The sequence below is a fragment of the Chinchilla lanigera genome, unplaced genomic scaffold (genome assembly GCF_000276665.1).
Source record: "Chinchilla lanigera isolate Chin_1 unplaced genomic scaffold, ChiLan1.0 scaffold00022, whole genome shotgun sequence".
In the NCBI taxonomy this organism is placed as follows: Eukaryota; Metazoa; Chordata; class Mammalia; order Rodentia; family Chinchillidae; genus Chinchilla; species Chinchilla lanigera.
In genome coordinates, this window is record NW_004955423.1 from 26,388,581 (window position 1) to 26,400,936 (window position 12,356).

At 55.8% G+C, this 12,356-nt stretch overlaps 1 long non-coding RNA gene across 3 annotated transcripts; it reads left to right on the plus strand.

Moving 5' to 3' along the window:
* Positions 1–317: 317 nt before the first annotated feature.
* Positions 318–6,055, plus strand: LOC106148526. 3 transcript variants are annotated; one of them, XR_001234062.1, is made up of 3 exons: positions 318–1,593; positions 2,216–2,790; positions 2,874–6,055. It is a non-coding gene; the product is annotated as an uncharacterized LOC106148526 (long non-coding RNA). The 3 variants fall into 3 exon arrangements; XR_001234061.1 differs by having other exon boundaries at positions 2,216–2,339; positions 2,484–6,055; XR_001234060.1 differs by having other exon boundaries at positions 318–1,017; positions 1,179–1,593; positions 2,216–6,055.
* Positions 6,056–12,356: the final 6,301 nt, after the last annotated feature.

Sequence of the window (12,356 nt, forward strand, 5' to 3'; positions counted from 1 at the left end):
AGAGTGAAACCCTATCTCAAGAAAGAAAAAAGAAAAAAACGATCATGCATTTTCTCAAGCATGGAAATCAGCAACCCAAGATTATACTGCAGAAGCAGTGACTGCAGGTCTTATTACTTTTCATTTACTTTTGTTTGGTTTTACTTTTTCAAGACAGGGTCTCGCTATATAGCCTGGCCTGGAACTCACGGTGATCCTCCTGCCTCAGCCTCTCAAGTCCTGGGATTACAGGCGTGTGCCACACACCTGACTTCTTTTCATTTCTTAGGAAGTGGATCCCAGAATGAAAGTGTTGACTTCATGATCATGTGCTTAAATGTGAAACGGACAGTGTATTTCTCTTAAAGGTACGCTGTCATTTTTGAAGGCCCCTCAGTCCCTGGACTGCCACCAAGTGGTTGCTCTGTCACTCTGGTGGTCCACGGGGCCACAAAGACACGCTCTGTTCTCACAGAGGAACGCTGGTGTCAGGCTTGCTGGTCCCCAGACTCTTGCTATTTTAGCCTAAATCCTGTTGGTTTCACATTGAGCCTGATTTCTCTGTGGATTCCCTCTCTCCCTGATACAAGGACCTACTCCCTGAACAGACTGTAAAGTTTTAAATCAGCTTCATAACAGACAAAGGAAGAAGACATCCTTCCACCTCGAGGGGAGGTGGCAAGGACAGCGTTCCCGCCACACTGTCGCCCCCTCCTGGTGGCAGTGGGAGGCAACTCCGTGGCTTCCTAAGGCTAAGGCTGGGCTTTGTTTTGTGGATGAGAACATAGCCATGGTAACGCTGCCATCCAGACACAAGAGAGGTTTAAGCCAGCTGGACACACAGCTTCCCTCCGTCCTCGGCTCCAGGACTCATCTCGGACAGGGCCGCCCTGCCGGCCTCCGCCGAGGAGCGGCGCGTGGTTCATCCTGCCCAGCGGCACGTGGGGCAGGGAGGTCTCCTGCAGGTCCTGCTTGGGTTCGGAATCATTTAGTCATCAGAAAGCGCTTGGGAGCTGTGCCAACAGATGAGAAATCAGAGTAGGAACTTTTCTCCTCCCTCCTCCACCGCTGGGCGGGGCCGAAGGCCTGGCGCCGTTTGAGTGCTGTCACTGGGCTCTCCGGGCCCGGCTGTCCCGTCCCCTTTTCCCTTTGAGGGTCCCAGGAACTGCAGGGCGGCTGAGCGGTTCTCTCTTCCCTAGGAGGTAGAGTTCAAGAAAGCAGCTGTGCCAAGGGCATTTGCAGGTGGCTGTGCTGCGCCGGCCTCTTCTCCTGGCCAGTGCTGGCGTGAGGGGACAGTGCCACCCGCCTCCGTCTCCTGGTCCCCTGGCATCTTGTCCCAGCATGGAAGCCAAGGTCGGCCGTGCAACCCGCACTAGACCTGGCCCGGGGCTGGGAACAGGCATTAAAACTTCGCAGTGGCAGCCCTTGGGCAGCAGAGGGCGGTAGCCTGGAGCGGCCCTGTCGCCTGCGGAGGAAGCTCCCACATAATCCCACCTCTGGGCGGTGGTGGCCCCAGCTTCCCGACCCCTGGATGGAGCCACCTTGGTTCTGGCGTCTGCTCTGAGCAGGGTCCCACAGGCTCGCTGGAAATTCTGCCTCCAGTCGGTTCTTCAGGTCAGTGAAACCAGAGTAGTTTCTGTGCTGCGTCTGAGAAAAATATTTAACTAATACAGTAGCCACGGAGGGGAAGAGAGAAGTCAAGAGAGAAAGAGAGGAGGGAGAAAAATTAAGGAACAAAGGAAGGAAAGTGGGGAGGGAGGGAGGGAGGGGAAGAAGGAAGGAAAGGAGGGAGCATGGGAGGGAGGAATTTGAAAGGGAGGGAGCGGGGGAGGGAAGGGATTAGGAAGGGAGGGAGGGGAAGACCCAGCACCCTCTGCCTGTAAGTGCGCCGGTCACTCAGTCAAACTGGACTCGAGGCGCGTCCCCCCCGATAGGGGATGACGTGGGGAGCGCGCCTGCCTGGTGCTGTCCTTACTCCACGCTGGGGGCTGCTAAGGCTCAGCTGGCCCAGCCCAACCGTGCGCAGTGTGGCCCCCAGGCCGCAGGAAGCCCCTGGGGGTTGTAGCCACGACGGACAGGGACAGTGCGCGGGCCCTGGCTCCCGACAGTCTGCACTGTGGCCGGGTGACAGGTCCCCGGCGGCCTCTGAGCGCCCTGCAGCTGGGGGCGCCCGCTCTGTCAGAGGGCCGGCAGGAGCGCCGCTGACCCTCAAGTCTGGCATTTTTCACCTGTGCAGTGAGAATAATAACAGCAGCCGATCCGCAAGCCGGGTAGAGCGTGGGAAATGGTCGCACGGAACCACTTCGATCACTGGAAGCAGCAGTCCCGTGTGGCCCTCCCAGAGCACACCTCAGGATTAGGTAAAATCTCCACAGCAAGTGCTCCCGGGGTGCGGCGGGCAGGCAAGCAGAGCCGTGGTCGCAGCGGAGCTTCTGGCGGAAGGTTTGTAATTCGGCTGTGCGTGCCGGGAAGTGGGAGTCAGCGCGGGCATTTCCGGGGTACAGGAGCGAAGGTGACGCGTCGACTGACAGCGAGAGCCCACGGTGATCCAGAGCAAGGCCACCCAGCCTCACGCGCCTGCTCGCCGGGTGGATTCTGAGCACACGCCCGCTGGAGACCGGGGAGAGCCGAGCCCTGCGAGCTCGGAGAGCCCGTCACCTGTTCTCAGCTCGTCCTCCAGCCGAGGTGGCCTGAGCGCCCTGTGGGGTCGAGGCTGAGAATGTGGCACACACCGAGGCCCGCAACCAGCAGGTGACAGAGCGGACTTAGAACCCAGACCCGGCTCGCAGAGTGCGTCAGCTGCCACCCTGGGTGAGCGGGAGCCGCGGGAGCTAGGGTGGCTTCTCCCTCCGAGCCGCCGCCCTCGGGCCCTGACCTCCGCCGCCTCTTCTCAGGCCCATTCCTCACAGGGCAGAACCTTGGCTCCACACTCAGTGGCCTGGTCCCCAACACAGGGCCTCCACTGTGCCCTGGGTCTGGGCTGCGAACTCGGTGTCCATCCTGGGCAGCTGCAGAAGGGGCTCTGGATGCCCAGGAGGCTCTTCCATCTCTGCAGCTTCCACAGGTATGGACCTCTCCAGTCCTTTCCTCATGGCCATCACAATGGAGTCCCAAGTCAAAGTTGTGCTACATCCAGGTCCAGATCCAGATCCAACGGAGGAGATCCACGAGGTGTGATCAAAAACGCAGGGACCACTGCTGCCCGGCAGCTTGTAAAACCGCGATGCTGTGTCCTCCTCCTCCTTACTCACCAGATCCAGCACCGCGTGACTTCTGGCTCCTCCCCAAAGTCAGCATGAGCAGGCAGCGGGGAGTGCTCTGGATCAGGTCAGGACGTCAAGCAACCAGGACAGCGCCACTGAAGACCCTCAGGAGGGAGCACTCCCGAGCTGCTGCAGGACGTGGCCAGGACCCGGGAGGAGTGTGTTTGAAGTGAGTGGAGGATTCTGAGGGAGAGTCGTGGCAATGTGTCTTTACTGTGATACAGTTTTAAGAATCTAAACACACACCGTAGTTTACCGATGGCACCACGTGCAGCTGGAGTCCTGCCATGGAGAGGTGCACTCAGCCCTCCCCTCGGCACCCTGGAGGGCTGCAGTGTGGGTCAAGCTGAGGAGTGGCCGGGTACTGGCTGAGGGTGGGCGGTGCCCCCAGGCCCCAGACTCTGTGTCTGTATCTCCCTGCCTTAGGCCTTTTCCCGCTCCTCCTCCTCCTCTACCTCTCCTTCTTTCTCTTCCTCTTCCTCCTCCTCTCTCTCCTTCCCCTCTAATGCAGGGGACCTGCTCTGTAGTTGTCCAGGACAAGACAGCAAGGTCGTCCCAGGGGCCTCTGACAGCCCCAGCCCGGTGACCTGTTTGAGCAGCTGCTCCCCAGGCAGGTGGCTTCCTTCACCTTGCTCCCAGCATGCCCTGCAGGATAGAGTATGGGGTAACATGGTTAGGGACAAGCTCTTTCCTGGCCTCCGGCCTCCCTGCCTCACCTCCTCTCCCATGGCGAGGGAGGAGCCCTCTGGAGGAGCCGTTCACCCGCCTCTGAAGACAGGAGTGTAAAGAGTTAGGACCAGAAGTTCTGCTCCGAATCTGTGATCTGGGTGAGTTTCGTAACCTCAAGTTAAGTTCTGGGCCGAAGTCCTCCGTCTGTATAATGCACACCGCATCTCACAGCTTCTCCAGGGAACAGTCAACGTGTGAAACTGTTAATCCAGGGCCTCTGTGAAATGCATAAGTAAATGGTAAAGAAGTAAACACCGCGGAGCGGACCCACTCGAGGCCCTTTTGCGGCCAGGCACCCGCCCAACAAGCAGGACCTACCGTCTGTCAAACCCATCTCAGGGAGGCAGAAGTACCCTAGACGAAAGTGTGTTAATTAGGCTTTGAAACCAACACAGAACATCCCAGAAAATGAACTTGGAGCCAGTCCTGGGTTCTAAAACCAGAAGAAAGTTCAGGAGTTGAAGGAGGTCGCTTCAGGGACAGGGAAGACACAGTCGCTCTGAAGCCCGAGGGCCTTGGGGCTGGCGGCCAGAGGAGGCACTGCACTCTCCGTCCGCGATGCCACACTGCCACCGTGTGACCCCGGCAGTCACCAGGCACGGGACCAGGTAGGTGGGTCCGGGCTTGTGTGGTCTGGCTGTTACGAAAAGGGGGGCCCTTCCTCCAGAAAGCTGTAACAGACTATCCGGTAGCCCCCCACTCCCTTCCCCGTGGCCTTGCTTCCCAAGGCTTCAGTTGCTTTAGGTCAACTGCAGTCCCCAAATACAGAAACTTTCAGTCACTAACAATCCCAGAGCTTTGAACTGCACACCTTTCTGAGCAGCGAGATGAAGTCCCAGGCACGGAGGCCGGGTCCGCGGTCAGTGTCTCCAGCCATGTGCACTACCCGCCCCCGAGTCGCCGAGAAGCCGCCCGGCCACCAGGTGGCGCAGCAGTGCTCACAGGTGAGTGCCCAGGCACCCACGGGTGCTCTGGGACCTCTGTGCCAGGAAAAGTAGGACTATAATGTCACAGTGACACACGTGACAAAAGCACATGGTCACACAGCAGATGAGAGGGCCTTGGAGGACCAGAGCAAGGGACCCGACGCTGAGACTGATGTCCCCGCAACACAGCTGCCGCCGGTCCTAGCAGGTGCCCTGTACAAGGGAATCTATAACAGACTGACAGAGCCTCGTGCCGAAATGTGCTTTACAGAGAGCTCCTTGAGCCTGGATTCCGTATCTGAGCAGAATAAGAAGGGCAGGCTTTGGGTCAGACTAGAGTAATTACAGCCTAAGCAGCAGATGAAGTCCAGGAGACGGCACCTCGGCGAGTTTAAATATGTGAACCTCAGCTATCCTTTTGCAAGTGAACACTAGCCATCCAAATGAGAGCCTATTTCTAAAAAATGAAATAGCATAACAAAAATATATAAATCCACAGAATACAGAAGTCATCAAGACTAGCATTTAGTGATATTTTCCAAGCACATGGCAGAGAATGTTTCTTAAATTGCTTGAAATTGTCTGCACCAATTGAATCATTCATGCACTCAAAAATCTATTCAGTCTTGCCTCGGTTTGAGTACCAGAATGAGGACTTGGCTGCAGGTAGCTGTGGGCAAGGGGAAGGTGGAGAGTTTCAGGGTACGTTTCTGAGGCCCAGTCGATAGCGTTCTCAGATGCACTGGGTAGAAGGAATTGAGAGGCAACGCCAGGATTTTTGGTTTGAGCATCTGGATGCCTGAGGATCATTTATTGAGAAGGGGAAGCCAATGGACCAGGTTCTCGGGAGAAACCGCGTCCAGATGTGTATCCTGCCCTGTGAGAAGGAGGCTGATTTACTGCAAGGCATCGCTCAAGCAAGACCTGCAGTCCGCAAGCTGGAGACTAAGCGTAGCTGATGTAGGGGTCCAGGCCAAGGCTGAAGGCCCAACAACCAGGATGACACATGGTGTAGGTTCCAGCTCAAGCCCTTGTAGGAAGGCAGGAGAAGACCAATGACCTAGCTCACAGACAGAAAAAATTCCTTCTTGCTCAGTTTTTGTTTTTATTTTTTCCACTACTAAGAATTGAACCCAGGGCTTTTATACTGAGCTACATTCCCAGCACTTTAACTTTTTTTTTTTTTTTTAACATTCAGATAGGGTGTCTTAGTTACTTTTCTTGTTGCTAAAACAAAATACCCAACACCCACAAATCAAGGGAGGAGAGGTTTCTTTAGCTCACAGTTTGTAGAGGTTTCAGTCCACAATCGGCTGGCTCCAAGGCAGGGCAGCAGGGTAGTAAGCTGAGAAACAGCCCATGGCAGGGCAGCAGGAAGTAGAGCGAGGTCAAGGAGGAGGGAAGAAGATAGAGCCTTCCAGGCCACGCCCCAGTGACCACCTCCTCCCATCAGACTCTGCCTCCCAACAGTACCTTTAGCTATACACTCACCAGTGAGCTAACTCCCCCATGAGTAGCACACACCCGTGATCCAGTCACCTCCCCCAGACCCATCTTGAGCACATGAGGCTGGCCCAAAGCAGGGTGGCACATGGCAGAGGGGCAACCGTCCATGACCACAGAAGACAGCAAAAGCAGCAAGAGCGGAGAGAGGAGAAAAACCTCTTTCTGCCCCTTATATTGGAAGGCAGGCTATCTGCCCTAGGGTGTGTGTATCCCTCATACCCTTCATCCTAGCGATGGACCACCAATCGGCCACAAATTCAGCCACCTCTGAAAAGTCTGCCCCATAACCACATGTAGCTTTGGGGGGACACCCAGACACAAACTGTAACTCAGGGGTCCAGGCTGGGCTTGAACTTGCAGTCCTTCTGCCTCAGCCTCCCGGAGCACGGGGATAACAGGCACACACCACCATGCCTGGCTAGCTTTTCATTCCATTAAGCCTTCAGGAGATTGGATGATACCCACCCATGTCAGAGGGGCAATTCTCTTTGCTTATCTAGACTCAAATGCTAGTCTCATCCAGACAGATCACACACACAGACACGCACCCAAAGCCATGTTTAATCAAAGGTCCTGGCATTTCGTGACGCAGTCGGGTTGACATATAAAGTTAGGCATCTCACCAAGGGAAAATGAGACAGTCACACAGTGCAGGAGCCAAGACTGCTGCTTGAGCCACACTAAAGGGAGAAGCCTAAAAGACACCCACGAACAACAAATGCACAGCATGGTGTGGAGGTCTGACGTCCTGAGGAGCCTGTGGCAGGAAACCAGAACATGGAATAATTGCTGTGGAGACAGCTCTGAGGCCGAGGAACTGGGTGATGTTGCCTCGTTAGAGAGAAACATGCTCCTGACAGAACCCAGCCTACCTCGTGTTAGCTCTCCAGGCCCCTGTTAGGACCACCATAATAAGTGCCAAACCCAAGGCAGCTTTGAGCAAAGAAACCCATTTTCTCCTGGCTGTGGAGGCCAGGAGTCCAAGATCAGAGCGCTGAGCATCTGGTGCTTCTGAGGCCTGAGAGGCACAATTTGCACCGGCCTCCCCTAGCACCTGATGGCTTGCCAGCAATCTTGGTGTTCCTTGGCTTGTAGATGCAACACCTGTCTCTGCCTTCATGCTCACATGGTGCTTTGGAGGGAGTGAATTTTCCCTTTTATAAGGACATTGGCCATACTGGATCTGGACCCACCCTAATGAATTCATGTTAACTTGATTACTTCCAGAAAGATCCTATTTGCAAATAAATCCACATTCTGAGGCAGTGGGGGTTAGGACGATAACATCCCTTTGGAGGGACACAATTTACCCCACAATGCCATGCTTATCCTATTTCCTCTTCTCTTTGCTCTGGATTTGCACCCATCCCATTCCATGTCTGCTTGGATCCTGGCCCAACTGCTCCTGTCATGGCCGCCCACAAGACGGTTTTTGACATTCAATCCTTGAATGACTCCAAGACCTCTGGCTCAGCCCTCCTTTCCTCTGGTGACTTGTATTCTAGGCCAGTGCCTAACTCTGACTTCTGGGACCCAAAACTTAACATCAACCCACTTGAGCTTTGTGAGTTCCCACTAAGAAGGCACCAAATGCACCTAATTGTTCTCAGCGTTAGCCACCTACGCGGGGAGAGAGGACACAACCACTCACAGTTCATAAGACGGGCTTTGGATGGGGCATTGACTTCTGTCCTGAAACAACAAAGAATTAACAAAGATCTGGACAAAATGAGTCGATCAAGGTGAAGGGTACAGAAGAAGGAGCCATTCATAGAGTCACAACAATGAGTCCTCAGGGTCTCTCCCAACCCACTCCTTCTTCCTGAACGGCTCTTCCCTTATTTAATAATACCTACAAAGGTCCCCCAGCTGTGGTCATGTGTGATAGTGAGATGCCCTGGGAGCTTCAGCCTCCCTTGACAGGAAGTGGCTGCAGAATATCTTGCGGGAGAAAGGAAGTGGTGGCCTGAAGGAGTCCTCATGCCCTTGGTGCCCTGTCAGGGCCTGAGCTCTGTTCTTGAGGAGCTTATATCCCTTCGTGTGGGGCTGTGATCAGTTAGGGCTCACTAAAGAAACAGATTTCATGTAAAATATATATGATATGTAACGGGTTTATAGGTAGGTTTACAATGGCTGCCTGCAGAGTCAGGATAGAAGGATACAGAATGGCCACCTGCCTGCCGGCGAGCTGGAAGATCCAGTCAAAAGTTGAAGGTCTGGGGCACTCTGCAGAGTACAGTGCAAGTCCTTGTCCAAAAGCCAAAGGGTCTGCATTGGAAGCCTGAAAGAAATGGAGACAAGAAGTATTCAAAGGTGATTGTGAAGACTAGAGCTCACTGAAGCAAAAGGACAGACATCTCCTCCTTTCCCTTTTTATTCTATCTGGGCTACAGCCTTATTGGTTGGTGCCACCCACATCCAGGGCGGGTCTTTCTGCCTCATTTTATGCCTGACATGTCAGTCATCCAGAGACACACTCAGAGCTTTACTAATTGGCTAGGCAGTTTTCACTCAAGTCAAGGTGACAAATCACAATTAACGACCACAGCCTGGGACACAGGTGTGTCTCCTCCCTACACTAGATGTCTGTACCTGCCCCCAGACATCCCCCTGTGTATCTCCCACTTCCTGGAGTTCAACAAGCTCCTCCCTCTGTGGGGATCTAGGGGTGCCTGTTAAAATGCAGGACACCAAGTTACATTCAAAGTTCCAGTCCACAGAGGATGCATTTAATGTAAGTATGTCCTGTGCATTATTGAAGACATGCTTATGTTAAAAATTGTCATTTACCTGAAATTCAAATGTAACTGGGCATCGTGCATTTTTACTCAGAGCTACACCCTCGTGGGTGGATGAACACTGTTCTGGAGTAGATCAGTCCCGCAGGAGTGGTTTTGTTGTAGAAGGGAGTGTGCTCTGCCCAGGACTCTCTGGCTCCTGCCCTCTCTCCCAGGTGCTCTTTCTATTTTTGTTAGTACACACTTGCAGTACGTAACCACCATATCCCTCAGGGGAGTTGGCGCATGTGCATGACACAACTTAATTCTTTTCATGTCCCCTCTCCCACCCCTCCCTCCTCCCTCCATCTCTTGGCCCCCTCCCCATTTGCAGAAGACCTATCTCCCTGTTTCCTTCTATCTAACTTTTATTTTGCTCCTTATTCATACTTCAGGTTTCTTGTGTAAGATAAATCATGTGATATTGAAGCTCGTGTCTGATTTACTTCATTTAAAATTATGGGCTCAAGGTGCAGCCATTCTCTTCCAAATGACACAGGTTTATCCTTCTTTGCAGCAGTGTAGTACTCCATTGCACGTAAACACCACATTTGATTTGCCATCCCTCTGTGGATGGGCACTATGCAGCTACTGTGCCAAGTCTGGAAGCTGCTGTAAGCACAAGCATGCGTGGCTCGCTGGTCTCTGCCCTCTGCGCCGTCTTGGTGGAGCACAAAGGTCTTCGCTAGATGCCCTTGGGCTTCCCAGCCTTAGAACCGTGAGCAGTGGTTTCCTTTCCTCACGACCTCTCAGTGTGGCGTTCTGTCACAACACAGCACCGCTAGGATCTTGAACTGCTGGCCGCCGCCTCGAGCACACACATGCCTGGAGGGGAAGGACAGGAGGTCGCTCTCAGTGGCCTTTGGGATGAGGCCCTGGAAAGGGGCCGCCCTTGCTCGACCTTCGAGCCTGGGCCCACTACGACCCCGAGCACACGCTGGGCCGTCCCGCAGCGGCCACCTCACCCGGCAGTGCTGATCACTGGGACATCCCTTTCTGCAGGAGAGACCAGGATTCAAACCCCAAATAGAGACCCACAGGCCCCACAGGACTCAGCCATGGCGACGCTCTCGGCGGCCTCTCGCCTCCGCTGTCGGCGTCCTGAGAATGCAGACTCGGCACGCGGGTCCGGGAGAGGGCTTGGTTCAAACCGGAACGAGAGGGACGTCCTAATGCCCTGCGCGCAGGGCCTGGAGTGGTGTCCAAGCCGGGTCTGGGGCCGAGGCGGTGGGCGAGCCAGGCAGAGCAGGGAAGGGGTGGCACAGCGTAGCGGGTGTGGGGCCGGGGCCGCGATGGCTCCTGCTGACACTTGCACGGCCACAGGGCGCCAGGCAACACCGAATTCCTCTCTCCTCCTCGTGTCCTCAGCCTCTTTTTGTCCCCTGTGGGAGGGACCTGTCTGCGCCTCAGTTGCCCAGGCTCGAGCTTTGCATAGTCCCCAGCTGGCTGCTCACCTCTGCCGGCCGCCCCGCCGCCGCCGTCTGTCCACTCCCCCGTCCTCAGGCACGGTCTGGGTTCCGCCAGTGCGGACGCAGGTGGAAATGCGAGGCGCTCTGTTCTCCGGGCCGTGCTAAGCTCTCACTGCGGGCCCGGGCTGTGCAGTGGAGGAAAGGCCCTTCCTTCTCAGCTAGTTCACCACGTGTGCAGAGCTGTGTGGCTGTCACTCGAGAGTGAGCGACCGAGGGACCCCTGCCTGCAGGGCGAGCGGTCGGCCTCTGGCCCTTCCTTGCTCACACAGCAGCAGAGAGCCGGGCTTCTGGACGTAGGTGCCTTCAACCGCAGGCCCCGGGGGCCTGAGGGGCTGGGCTGTGGCCCCGGCTTCTGCACACATTAGCATGGCTCCAGCAGGCCGGCTGTTGACGGAGGGCTCAGTCCATGGGTGCTTCTAGATGTGCCTTGGAAAATACCTGCATCAAATAATTTGGGGCAACACTGGGTCCAACAAATTCAGTGGATTATTACTGTTGTGATTATTTGTGCAGCGAAGCCAGGGCCTCACACGGACCAGGTTACTTCCACCCCCGCCCTTTGAGGGCCCTTTACCTGGAAGACCTCCTGCCAGCGTCGGCGCCCTGTGTCCCCAGAGGGAACCGGTGCTGCGGCAGTTCTCAAATTTATTCAGCCACAGGCTCTTCGTTCCCTCAGATCTCAGAGACCAAGGCTTTGTGGAGTGCGCTGCAGCACGTGCTTTCCTGGAAGCCCAGCTTCAGCCCTCACCCTGCCCTCAGGCCAGGACTCCGGGGACAGTTTTTAACCACAGCGGGAGCCAGGCTGCGTCCGAGCTGTACTCTGCCTTCCTGCAAAGACTTAATCCAAAAGATCCACAACTCAAAGACCAAACCACGGCTCAGGGGCACAGTGAGGGGAGCACGGACCTGGTCTGAGTCCTCGCTCCCCAACTCACGGTGTGCTGGGGCCGGGCATCCTCAGCGGACCTCAGTTCTCGAGCCCGGAAGTGGGCTGAGCGTGCGCCTCACCGGTGGCCCTGGGCAGAGGTTTGCAGGGGATTCCAATGCCACAGGAGCCTCTATCACAGTGACGGAGACGCGTCACAGCCTTCTGTGTGCATGCCACTCTTCCTCCAGTTTCTTATTTCAGGAGGGAGCAGGAGGTGGGGCGAGAAGGCGCACATGTTCCGGCGTGGAGGGGAGGCAGGCATTGAAGCAGATGAGGATAATTTGTCTGGACCCTGCCAAGCGTGGGGCTTGAGCCCTGGAAGACAGACAGCGAGATTCGTCCGGGCCTCATTACGACTCATCTGGCCGACTTGGCACGGCCCCTTCCCCCACCCATTACCCTTCGCCGCCACGGGAGAGGTCTCTGATGGGCTCTGACATGGCAGGAACGGGGCTCACGCAGCCAGGGACGAGGCCTGGGCAACGGGGCCGAAAACGCTTCCAGCCCCTAGACCAGATGCTCAGCAGAGACAGGAGCAAGGCACAGCAGCCCAGGCCTTGGGGCGCACAAACCCAGGGTTCCCAGCAGCAACTGGGCTCCCAGGTGGGCCGGTGATGCTGTTTTCCTGCCGGATGCAGTGACGAGACTTTACAGCACCCCTGAGAATAGCAGGGCACTCAGGGGAGTGAGGAGACGGTGTCCTTAGGCATCTGTGAGCAGCAATCTGCCCAGGAGGCCTGCCTCACCACGATGCCGAGGGCCTGTGCGCTGCCCGCGGG